At 40.1% G+C, this 12,430-nt stretch overlaps 1 pseudogene; it reads right to left on the bottom strand.

Annotated features, from left to right (window-relative positions):
* Window positions 1-2,979: 2,979 nt before the first annotated feature.
* On the bottom strand, window positions 2,980-5,316 carry LOC130839654 (ATP-binding cassette sub-family A member 9-like; annotated as a pseudogene).
* Between the last annotated feature and the right edge of the window lie 7,114 nt (window positions 5,317-12,430).

Below are 12,430 nucleotides of genomic sequence, written 5' to 3'. Positions count from 1 at the left end.
TAAGAAGACATAAGGTCCATTCCCAAAACACAGGCAGATGTCTGGACGAAGCTGTGAATCCCAGGCTCCCTCAAAAGCCAGCAAGGAGAAAGACAGCCAGCCCAGTAAGGAAAGGGTTCTTCACCAACAGGCTCATCAGGAAAGCTAATGTTATCTGAGAGGAGAGAAAAACTTCAGATAGTGTATAATCCTCTGAGAACCATCAGTAACATAATAAAAAAGAGTTTCCTAATAAAAAAGTATATTTCATCATTCCCCCGCAAACTCTAGATAACTGTCTCATGCAAATACCCAAATATTGCAAACAGAACAGAAGGGATGTGAGCAGAATCAGGGAGAAATGGCTGGTATGTTTCTCTGAGAAAGAATTCAGAGAGAGAGAGCGAGAGGGAGAGATTAAAGACAGGCCGTAGAGGAGAAGGATGGTGAAGAGCACCCGGGAGCCAGTTAGGAGGACAACCCAGGGAGACTTTACAAGAAGAGCTGTCAACGCGGCCGCAACAAGGATGAAGCCGGCGTGCATCAAGCCACCGCAGAGCCTGCCGCAGGAACAAAGCATCGATTCAAAGTGTGGTCACTGCATCACTTGATTCACCCATTTTTTCAGCAGATATCTTGTGATGTTTGCCATCTATCAAGAGTAAAGGGAAAACAACAGCTGATAAATCAGAAAACTTCTCTGCCTCTGAGGCTCATGTTCTACTGGAGATGGTAGGCAATAAAGAACAAGTAAAATAGGTGGTGAATTTCAAAAGAAAATAGAAATGAACTGGGTAAGACAATGAGAGTAACTGGGAGAGGTTTCCAGGGAAGACATTTACGACAATTGATCTGGACTTCCTCTTTGGGTAATTAGGCAAACATCACGGAGGCCTCACCCAAAAAAAGAAGATGATGAAGCAAAGGTCTCCTCTGAGGAGCCAGGCAGCACATGTTTTAGGCTTTTCAGACCATAGTCTTTGCTGACCTGCTCATCGCCACCTTGGTAATGCAAGAGCGGTCGCAGACACCGTGAACAGGTTCGATACGGCCATGTTCCCGTAAAAACGCATTTGTAGACACTGAAATTTGAATTTCATATAAAATGTTGAGTGCCATAACATATTATTGTTCTGATTTTTTACAAACCGTTATAAAAGCCATTCCTAGTTTCAGGTTGTAAAAAAAAAAAAAAAAAATGGGCCACAGGTTTGCCAACCCCTGACACGGATGATTAGATATAGATTAGATATGGATACAGATACACACATAGGCATGGGATATAGATAGATACACATACTTAGATGGAAAGGAGCAATTGATTCCAAAGAACCAGGAAGAAAGTTCTGTTTGATAGGGGAAAGAGAATAAACTCTGCAATCATACTTGGGTTCAAGCTTCTCTGCTACCTTGTAACTATGTGATCTTGAGAGGTAGTTACTTACTCTCTTTAAACTTCCTTATCCTCTGCTGAAAAATACTAAGATAGTTGCGGGAAATGTTGTATTTTATGAGTTTAATGCGGCCACTGGTTTATAATGGATCCACAATGAACACTTAGTTTTCTTTTATTTAAAGTAGAAAATATCATAATGTTTCAGGACATCTTGCCTGATTGTAATGATTTTCTGCACAATATACTCCTGTCCATCTGAAACTGTCCATCTCTCTTCGTTCTATCAGCCTCTCTGTAAGTTCACTCATGTGCTCTATGAACAGAGTGTCACAGCCTTTTTTTCAGGGGGAAAATTGCTGATATTTTTTAACCCTTTCTCATTGAATCTATTTGGTTTCTTTTTTAAAAAAATTATCATATAGGTTACTTTTCTCTGACTGTACATTTGCATTATTTTTAAAAATACAGTGACCAAAATTTCCTTCAGTATTGAGTTACACAATTTCAATACAAAAATAAACACCAAAGAAATTCCCATTCTAGACCAAACCAGCAATCCATTTTCTCCACTTTCATACTCAGTTTATTGCACATTTCTGAAGGAAAAAGAAATAAATTTGGTATAAATTGGCAATATGAAAAATGTAGGGTCTTCCTACTCAACAGTATCTAGAATTTTTTAAAAGACTATAGGGGATAAATCTAGAGCTATTCTATATATTCTACAAATCTTGTTTAACATTGAGAATATTAACACAGTGTGTAAAAGGCAAACTCAGTCCACTGCTTTCTGACTCCAGAACTTATGCTTTTACTACTATATGTCTCACAAACATCCCTTCACTAAACTCAATAAATTTTTTGTTGCTAACTGGAGGTTCGATCCTTGGTTTCTTAACTTGCATCTACTGTCCTCTCAGGCCATAATATGTCCTGAAGTTCTATCAACTGCTATCTAATATCAACTGTTTAATTTTCGTTAAGCTCTACGTAACACACCTTATACACGTTCCCATCTTTAATCTCTGTGACCAACGAGAGGTATTATCACCATGTTTCACAGAAAAGAAAACTGAGGCTTAAAGAGATGAAATAACTTGGTCAAGGTGGTAGGTACCAAATGCTCAGACATTGTGGCTTAATACTTTAGGAAGTAGACAGCTTCCTACCTCCCAGGCTTGTGGTATTACCACCCAGGCTTATTACGTCCACTGAGGAATGCTCTGTGCTTAAAAAATCATACCAGGTTATTTCCTTTGGTATCGTAAAAGTGTTGATTCGTTCACCGTGGGGGCAAAACCACTCACCCTTTCTAACGAAATATCTGAAAGACATATTTCATTGAACCTCAGAAACGTCAAGTTCTTAGGGATTCAGAACTTGGCACCCAGATGGTACCCAGATGACCAGTCATCATCCTTTGTGTTGGTCAGGGACCTGGGTCTCAGCAGTCCACAGGATCCCACTTTCTCTGATTCAAAGAGGTTTCGTTCACCAAGCCTACAGGTTCCTCCTCTCCATCCCTTCACAATACACTACTTTATGAAAGCACCGGGTTCATAGGATGCTTTGTAGGTCGAGGGGCCCAAGCTGACTTGTTCTCTTTACTTATGTTGCAGGAGGGGTTGTAGCCACGGGATCTGCCAGAACGCTGACGCTCGAAGTCCCATCATCCTCATCAGGGACAATGCGTTGTCTTTCTTGTGCAACATTGATTGACACGCAGTATGTAAATGCAGAAAAAGAAATAATGCAGAAGAAAAATGAAAAAATCCGTCGCAACACCTGCTTGGGCAACAAAAGGTAGTATCTTCATGTTTATTCCAGTAACTGACCTGAGTTTTTCCATCACTGAATGGTTTGTTTTGATCTGAAGAAAGACATCAGCGAACACACTGTTGTCATCAAGCTAATTATAACCTCGTGCATTTTCTCTCAATTATAAGAAGTTATGTGCACTCCACATTTAACTCTACATGCCCTCAGGATCTGTCCCCCCGTAGTTCCTGGCACACGCCAGCTTTTGTCTTGATCCTTTAGAACATCCCTACTTAGCATCTTCAGTGGACAAAATTCTATGGATGCTTGAAGTCACTTGACGTGAAATGTCACTTCAGTTAGTAAGTCTTCTCTGGTATCTCTCACCAGCGTATCTTCTGCCTTGTGGTTTGCCCAGCACATCATTTACAATTCCATGATACAACATAAACTCCCACTGTAACTATTTATTCATATTTCTACCCCTCACTACCCAGTACCCCTGGAGAGAAGTGTTTACGTTCTACTCACTTCCTGATCCTCAGTGCTTAGTGGAAGGTTTAGATGGAGTGGCTTCTCAGTGTATTGTGCCAAATTAAGTGAATAAATTAATTAAATGATAGATCCATCCTATCACCATCCATGAAAATGGGATTTACAATGCAATGTTTCCTTTAACCCAATACTCACTTCTATGATGGCAGCATTAGTAGCAGCTTGAAAAGCTAGAAAGCCTTTCTCCCAGAAGACTGAACTTTCACGTATGATTTTTTCATCCATTACTTGACAGTGAGCTTTAGGAAAAGAAGAAAATGCCCATTATGATGGGATGGGACAGTCTTGGTTATAGGAAAAATCAGAATTTCAAGTGTTCCAAAGTGTACTTCAGGTCCATAATAAGAAAATGGATGGTAAGAGTTCTCAGGTGAGATTTACAGAGTTCACCCAGGGAGACTACAGCAGAATTGCTTTACTAATGTTCTTAAGACCAGCTCGCAATAATTTTTCATTAAATCTTATAATTTTCTCCATTAGTCAAGAATGTTTTGTTGAGTTTTGCCCTTCTGTTGCTTGTGCTAAGAAAGTACTATTTTTTTTAAATGATTGGGAATGATTGAGCAAGAACCTTTTCTTTTTTTTTTTTAATAAATGTATTTATTTTATTGGCTGTGTTGGGTCTTTTTTACCGTGTGCAGGCTTTCTTTTTTTTTTTTAATTGCGGTGAGTGGGGGCTACTCTTCATTGTGGTGAGTGGGCTCCTCATTGCTGTGGCTTCTCTTGTTGCAGAGCACGGGCTCTAGGTGTGTGGGCTTCAGTAGTTGAGCACATGGGCTCAGTAGTTGTGGCTCACGGGCTCTAAAGCGCAGGCTCAATAGTTGTGACACACGGGCTCAGTTGCTCCGTGACATGTGGGATCTTCCTGGACCAGGGCTCGAACCCATGTCCCCTGCATTGGCAAGCTGATTCTCAAACACTGTGCCACATAGGAAGCCCCCAAGAGCCTTTTCTTAAGGTTTTATTTAGGAGTAACATAGGAATGATAACAATATAATTTCTTAATAAAACCATACACTTAAAAACATATGTTTTATTTAATAAGAATGAGGACTTCCCTGGTGGTGCAGTGGTTAAGAATCTGCCTGCCAACGCAGCAGACACGGGTTCGATCCCTGGTCCAGGAAGATCCCACATGCCGTGGAGCAACTAAGCCCATGCGCCACAACTATTGAGCCTGCACTTTAGAGCCCGTGAGCCACAACTACTGAACCTGCATTCTAGGGACTGCACTGTAACTACTGAGCCCACACGTCCCTACTGAAACCTGAGCACCTAGAGCCCTTGTGTGCAGCAACGAAGACCCAACGCAGCCAAAATAATAAGAAGAATGAATTTCATTTATGTTCAGAAATTAAAAGTTTGTTGCGTATGTTTGTGTAGACATCTGCAATCACATATGCATCCTTGTGGCTGATGACATAATAGCAAAAAATAATTTTTTTTTCTTAGAGGAATATTACCTGAATGGTCTCTATGCTCCTTCATCTTGGGGATTCTGCCCGCCCCCCCCCCCTCCAGGAAAACTTCAAATGATATGAGAAGGTATCATTAAAGATGACTCTCATTGCATCTATAGAATAGTTTACCTCCAATTCTTCCATGCTCTTTTCATCAGGCCATCCCATGATAACTCTTCTTGCTGAGCGAAAGACAAGGACAGTAAGGAAGAAGATTTCTATGTGGTCCAAAGACAGCGTGCCACGTTCAATTATGGTAAAGCTACTTTACGCTAAAGTTATTTCTTCACTGTAGGCAGCGCTGGTCCTAAATAAGAGACTCACACGTAGAGGGGGTAGGTGGGGGAAATTTTAACATTCTAGATAAAATCCGAAGTGTTGCGTGGCAATCACTTTTATCACAAATAGATGATGCCTTTCCAAATAAATTATTAAACCAATAATGTAAAGCACAGGGAATCTGGAATAACAGCAATGCTGATGTGTACCTTTTAACTCCTCTACACGCAGACCTCTCTAAAGTTGGGAAATGTGCTACAAGCTTATGCTATAATTAGAGTATGTATTTCCATTAATGTTGCCAAACTTCCAAAGGCAGCATAAAATTGTTAAATTTGGAGAGTGTTTCCTCAAGAGACCTTGCTTATTCTAAAATATGTCATGTAAATGACTGGCTGTTACTGACCATTCGCGGACCATTTAACCCGCGTATATAACCCCGCAATCTGGATTCTGTGGCAGGCGTGTTCCTCTGTCCTCTCTATTTCCTGCAATCTGGCAGCTGGAGCCAGAGTTTAAGCAAACTCGGGTCTAATCCTCTTGGCGAGACCATCGGCGGTGGTGGGCGCGCTCTTCAGAGGGCCGTAGTTTCGGACCGTGCGTCTGTCTTTCTGAGACGTTAACATCCATGAATGCTCAGTGCCTTGATCCATTCGTTCTCTTTCCATCACTTGTTTTCCATGTATTAGGAGAAAATGTTTATAAAACAGTACTTTCCATCACCCCTTTGGTTATCTGATACTACAGCTCCTATGGGATAAATGCTGGTGTTTTGCCTTGATTTACAAATTTTCATTCATAAGAACGGATTTCCTATCCTCCTTCAAAGGCGAACCATTTTTTTCTTTTAATAGTATTATGAAACCATGGATTTAAATGGACATTTAAATGAGCTTCAAATCATTGCACTTATTCTTGTTGAAGTTCAACCTAAGCCAGCTCTGGCCAGTGGGCATCTCGTCAAGTTGTTAATTACTGATTGGGTGTTTCCCACTTTACATGCATAACAGCCTCGGAATAACATGCCAGCCCTGCACTACCAATACTGCTTGGCTTCACTGGCTTCACTGTCCTCAGACTGGCCTCTCCGCTTTGCAGCGGCAGCTGGCTCCCTCTTAGCGGTCCCTTGTCCTCTCTCAGGTCCGTGATACCCTGCGGCTCCCCTTTGCTCACTGCCCATCCCTCACATTTTGAGGTTCAGGGAAGCACCTTGTCACCTAGTTTTGTCGTAAACATTGCTCACCATTTTTTGGTTTTGCTGTCGAGTTTCTCTCTCAATTTTTAGATGAGTATTTGAAGAGATTAAAAAAGCCATGCTGTCACCACCGTCCAGTCTTCCCAGAATCTTCTCATAAACATCCACTTGAACGATCCTGGGCTGTCTCACTTTGATATGGACTACGATGAAGGTAACCCTTTTAATGTAAAATTTCTTAAATAAGAGACTAGCGAATAGAGCAAGGAGATCTCCTTGACACTCAAAAGGAATAGGCATTAATGCTGTTGCTTAAATCTAGGGACTTCAACACTGAACGCAGTTTATCAAGGAAATCCCAAAATGAATTTGCGTATTTTGCAAATAAGGAGATTACTTTGAACTGCCAGAGACCATACCTGTCATGAGTGGGGCGGAAGCCACTTTGTGCATTACTGCCTGGGTGGCCTTGGATTCAGGTGCAAACGCAATAACATAATTAGAATCATTAAAACTATCTACGCGTCCCAGGTCCATTGTAGGCAGTTGAGGAATGTCATTAACTTGGTGTAAATTGGAGGAAAACAGGTATGCAAACAGTACTAGAAGAAATGAGAAAAACCATTCCTACACAGCAGTGAGAGAAAAAAGAAGCAAGGCAATAGTTGCTGAACCACAGGTTAATCATTTAGTTTAAAACACTCGATTCTGCCACGTTGCTTGGACACTGTTTTCTCCTCTCTCCCGGTTTTTTAAAGTCTCGATTTTCTTTTGTCCTTTGACCTGCACATTTTGAAATACGTACATCGTCCGTCAAGACAGAGCTGCAGTACCCATCGCAATGATAACTAAGAATCTAAGTTTATCGAGCTTTAGGGCAAGTGTTAGAGGCTGGATCGCTTCATGAATGGTCGTGTTGACACCTGAGTGAGAATGATAGAGAAAATAATAGAGAAAGTGAGAAAGGGGAATGAAACAGACAACCCGCTTCCAGAAGCAGGAGCAAGGCCGTGTACTCATCGCCTGCTGCCTGCGTGCAAAGGAAGATAGCGCCAAAATATTGCTTCACATAAGGAATTTTTAAAGCCTTTGTCATTGTGATAAAGTTCTGGAATTGGAACTGCAACAGGTGCATTTGAAATCTCGTGATAAGAACACACTTTAGTGTTTAGCTGTAATTCTAAACACATGGCCTTTAAAAGAGGTATATATCTTATTCATCAGATGATCTTATTTTCGCTCTATTTGTTGGTCTATTTTTACACCTATATCTATCTAGGTACATAAATTTGACAGATATAATATTTATATAGAGAAGAGATAAAAGGTTAGAAGTAACACATCCATATAGAGTGGACTCCAACTTTACATTTATATTTATATTTATAGAATCCTTGCTCCATACAGGGATTTTTGTATCCTTTACTCACTGCCAATCTAAGCAGTCCATGCATAATTGTTGAAAGGACACACACACGCACACACACACACAGAGTCACAATGTCCAGAAGATGAAATGTTAGTATATCAACCCTTGAATTATGGGTATTTTACAATTGATTTTAAATTATCACGTTTTTCTGAATTTACTACATTTTCTACACAAATAACATGTAATCACTCTCTTGGTCAGAAGAAGCTTACTAGAAGGAAAAGTTCAAAATGCCATTTTCTTTTCCTGTGTGTCTATAGGCTCACGATTCCTTTCAAACTGACATCATCTCTATCCGCAGTATGGCGGTGTAGAAGTGCTATAATTTGTCCCTTGAGTGCTTTTTTAAATTTTGGATTACTTTCTGGATTAAGTTCTGCCACTTGCTTTGACTGTAGTGCTTTACTTACTCCTTTATGAGGTTCAAATGAGTTCAGGTGTAATTGCTACGTTGGTAGCATAAAGATGTGGCTTTATTTTTCAGGGAGTTTCTGAATATGAATTCTTTACAAAATGCCTCCGGTAAGACATGTCAAAATGATATATTTTAAAGGAATCTTATTTGAAATAATAGCAACTCCCACAATTTGAAAAAAAAAATCCAACCTGCTAGTTAGAAATAGAAAATCTATGAAACATTAAAGGATGAAGATAAAGTGTTTGTGCTGCCCAAGAAATTACTCTTCCCTCTTTTAAATATGAGAAGACATAGACTCCCCACCGTACCAACAAGGTCTCTCTTTGCATCCTCCATTTTTTAAGAAAATTCTTGCCAAGAAGGGCCCACGTTTGCCAACCCACGCGGGTGTGCCTCTTGCCCATTCCGACCTGTTTATTTTAAAAGCAGAAAGTGAAGGAAGCAGCTGTGAAGGTCCAATATAGAAAACATACAATCCAACCAAAAAGAAACATCACAACAGCTGTTTCCAATTGCATGGGTAGCAAAGAGGGGAGCCAAAGAGCTGAAAGACACATGAAGGGATGTTCGAGCTCGGTACCAAAAGAAATAAAAATGAACACAGTTATGAGATGTATGTACTTTATATTGATTCCTCGTCAGACTGAGAAAATCAGAGAATTTCACAGAGTCAGGTGTTCGATTTTCTAATGGGGATAAAGGAACGTTACTGCCCGTGGGGGTAGACTGCACAGCCATCTTGGTGATGCACCACCAACTCACTGCTACTTGGCAATCTCCTGCCGTCAGTCAGTTCTGCTCCTGGGTGTGTTTGCCGAGGAAACTCCCACACGTGTCCATGGGGCCCTGTACCAGGATGCTCTTCACAATGCAGACTATTGTGGCACCGTGTCGTCCAACAAACTCTCACGGACACAGTCTGCAGAGTGCTGGGTAGGATTCAGAAGCCATGGTTTGGTCCCCACCCATCAAGGGGAAGAGATCTAAGGCATAGTGCCAACTGGAAAACAACAAAAGAAGGTTGAGAGTGATACCACAATATCATTTATATTAATTAATACTGCATGCAATACACCATTTTCAAGAACACCCAGGAAGTAAAGGATTTCCATCAGGTACAATGAAAAGGTGACCCGTGGCTATCCATACATAAACAGCTCCTACAACTCAACACTAAAAAATAAACAACTACATTAAAAAATGGGCAGAAGAACTGGATAAACATTGTCCCAAAAAGGAAGTGCAGGTGGCCAACAGACACATGAAAAGATGCTTAATATCTCTAATCATCAGGGAAATGCAAATCAAAACCGCAGTGAGACATCACCTCACACCTGTCAGAATGGCAACTGTCTAAAAGAACACAAACAGCAAATGCTGGAGAGGGTGTGGAGAAAAAGGAACCCTCGTACACTGTTGGTGGGAATGTAAATTGCTGCAGCCACTGAGGAAAGCTGTGTGGAGGTTTCTCAAAATACTAAAAACAGAGCTACCATATGACCCAGCAATTCCACTCCTGGGTATATATCTGGAAAAAACAAAAACACTAATTTGGAAAGGTACGTGCACCCCAATGTTCACAGCAGCTCTGTTTACAATTTCCAGGGTATGGAAGCCACCTAAGTGTCCATTGACAGATGAATGGATAAAGAAGATGTGGTACATATAGACAATGGAATATTAGCCATAAAAATTGAAATTTTGCCATTTGCAGCAACATGGATGGACTTGGAGGGCATTATGCTGAGTAAAATAAGTCAGACAGAGAAAGGCAAATACTATATGATATCACATATGCAGAATCTAAAAAATATGACAAACTAGTGAACAAAACAAAAAAGAAGCAGACTCACAAATACAAAGTAGTGGTTACCAGTTGGGGGGGATATAGGAGTAGGTGGGGTGGATATAGGAGTAGGTAGGGGGAAAAAAGAATCTTTCATTCAATTAAAAACAATAAAAGGCGACCCGTGGCCGTGGGAATGGGAGGGGAGGGGGAGTATGAAATGGGGTTTGTAAGCTTGAGAAAATAAATAACCAAAACAAGACGGGAGCTTTGTTGGAACCAATCATTTCATTTGCCAAGAAATCGAAAGTATGAGTAACTCAATCTTTGTCAACCTTTTATACATAAAATCCAAGAAAGTCCCAAGTCAACCATTTAAAACAAAAAACAAACAATAAGCCCAAAAGCAACAAAACTCAAAGGCAAGTAGATTAAAAAATCTCATGAAATTTTAGAGAATTTCATATTGTTCACTACAGCTGAAACAAAGAGAGACTGGCAGCTGCTTGAACACAAGGTATTAGAAAGAAAATAATAATAACTATAGTTAATGATGCTTTTCTATGCTTCAGGTAGTTCCAAGGGTTTTATAACAATTAGTTTAATCCTTCCAATAAACCTTTGGGATATTATTCTCCCCATTTGACAGATGAGGAAATTGAGGCAGAAAGAGGCAAACTGACTCATCAAACACAGCTCATGGCGGCACAGCCAGGGTTTAACCCAGGTAGCCGGTTCTGGAGACCTCACTGTCAGCCAGGGCACCCAGGGATCGTCTCCCTTCCGTGCAAGATCAGAGATCCTACCAGCCTCCAGCCGGCAGGAAGGAGACCTGGGAGGGATCCACTTGGCTCTTTATTCACAGGCTTCATTTTGTGCTGTTGTTTCCAGGAGCCTCCAAATGCCAGAACATGAGGGAAGCTGGACTTCCCTCCAGAGGCAGAGAAAATACATCATCTTTAAGAGAAAACTTTATTGTAGTAAACAGAAGAAAAGTTTTTAAATCTTCCACTTGCTAACTACAATAAAATTCAGGAAGGAAAAAAGAAATGAAATAGAAATGAAAAGCAAACATGTTTAAAATCCCCACTGAAGTCAGTAAAGAACATAAAATCTTCCGTGATACAGAGAAAAATTTTGTCATCCTCCCAAATATTGAAAGAAAATTAAAATGCATTTGAAAACAATGAGAGAGAGAGAGAAAAAAAAAAACATGAAAGGGAGAAAAAACTATCAAAAGTAAAGTATTTAATAAAGAGATACTGGAAAAGAAGAAAATATAGTTGCAAGAAAATACATTGAAGAAAACTCATTGTAAAAAGTACAATGGAAATTAACTTTTTCAGGATGGTGGGAGGACATGTATATATGCCAGAAAGTCTTTTTCAGGACCAAATATAAGGATAAAAATTCTATTTTTGAAGTTAAAGGATAAAGGGAAAAGTCTATAAGAATCAAGTTGATGGAGTAGGGGTGGGGTAGTTCAGAATGGAGGGAGTGAACGGTTTATAATGGGGAAAAAAAAACTAGCCTGATATCTTGAAAGTGGAAATGAAAAAGTTGATTTCCTCAATTTCCTTTGAAAAATTTACCAAAATGGGCAAAAATAAAGAATTCTGAAGAAACATCCACACGTAATAAAACTAGGCTATGATTTAACCTTAAAACCACATAAACTCTCCCCCACTCCCCTCTCCAATATCAGCCAAATTAGTAAAATCTGCCTCTAATTAAGGAAAATACACAAAGGAGCTTTTCAGCTCTCCTGACTGAAATGTGCATATTAATCGAGAAAATTAATTTAACCTACAACTATTGAGAAAGCGCTGAAATTCACACAATATTCCTTCACTTGAAATGACCTGTAGCGTCAAAGGTCAAGACAGACCCATGGGGTCTGATTCCACATCACGGAAGGTCAGTGAGTTTTCAGGGGAAGCAAAATCTGCATGGAGACAATACTTCTGTTTTCTTCATTCCGAGGCTGGGATATAGAATGTGAAACACCTTTACGCCAATGGTATAAACAACAATAACCCAAACAAAATTAAAATCCCATTTTCCATGGCACTGGCTAAAAACGGTATATGCAAGGAACCCCTGATGAATTGAATTCCCAAGAGAAACAAGCCCATGACAGGTGGAAAGAGAGCCACGCTTGTGGGCTGCAAG

Source organism: Hippopotamus amphibius, chromosome 17, assembly GCF_030028045.1.
Source record: "Hippopotamus amphibius kiboko isolate mHipAmp2 chromosome 17, mHipAmp2.hap2, whole genome shotgun sequence".
In the NCBI taxonomy this organism is placed as follows: Eukaryota; Metazoa; Chordata; class Mammalia; order Artiodactyla; family Hippopotamidae; genus Hippopotamus; species Hippopotamus amphibius.
Note: the sequence above shows the minus strand (reverse complement) of the source record. Positions and strands in the feature narration are given on the sequence as shown.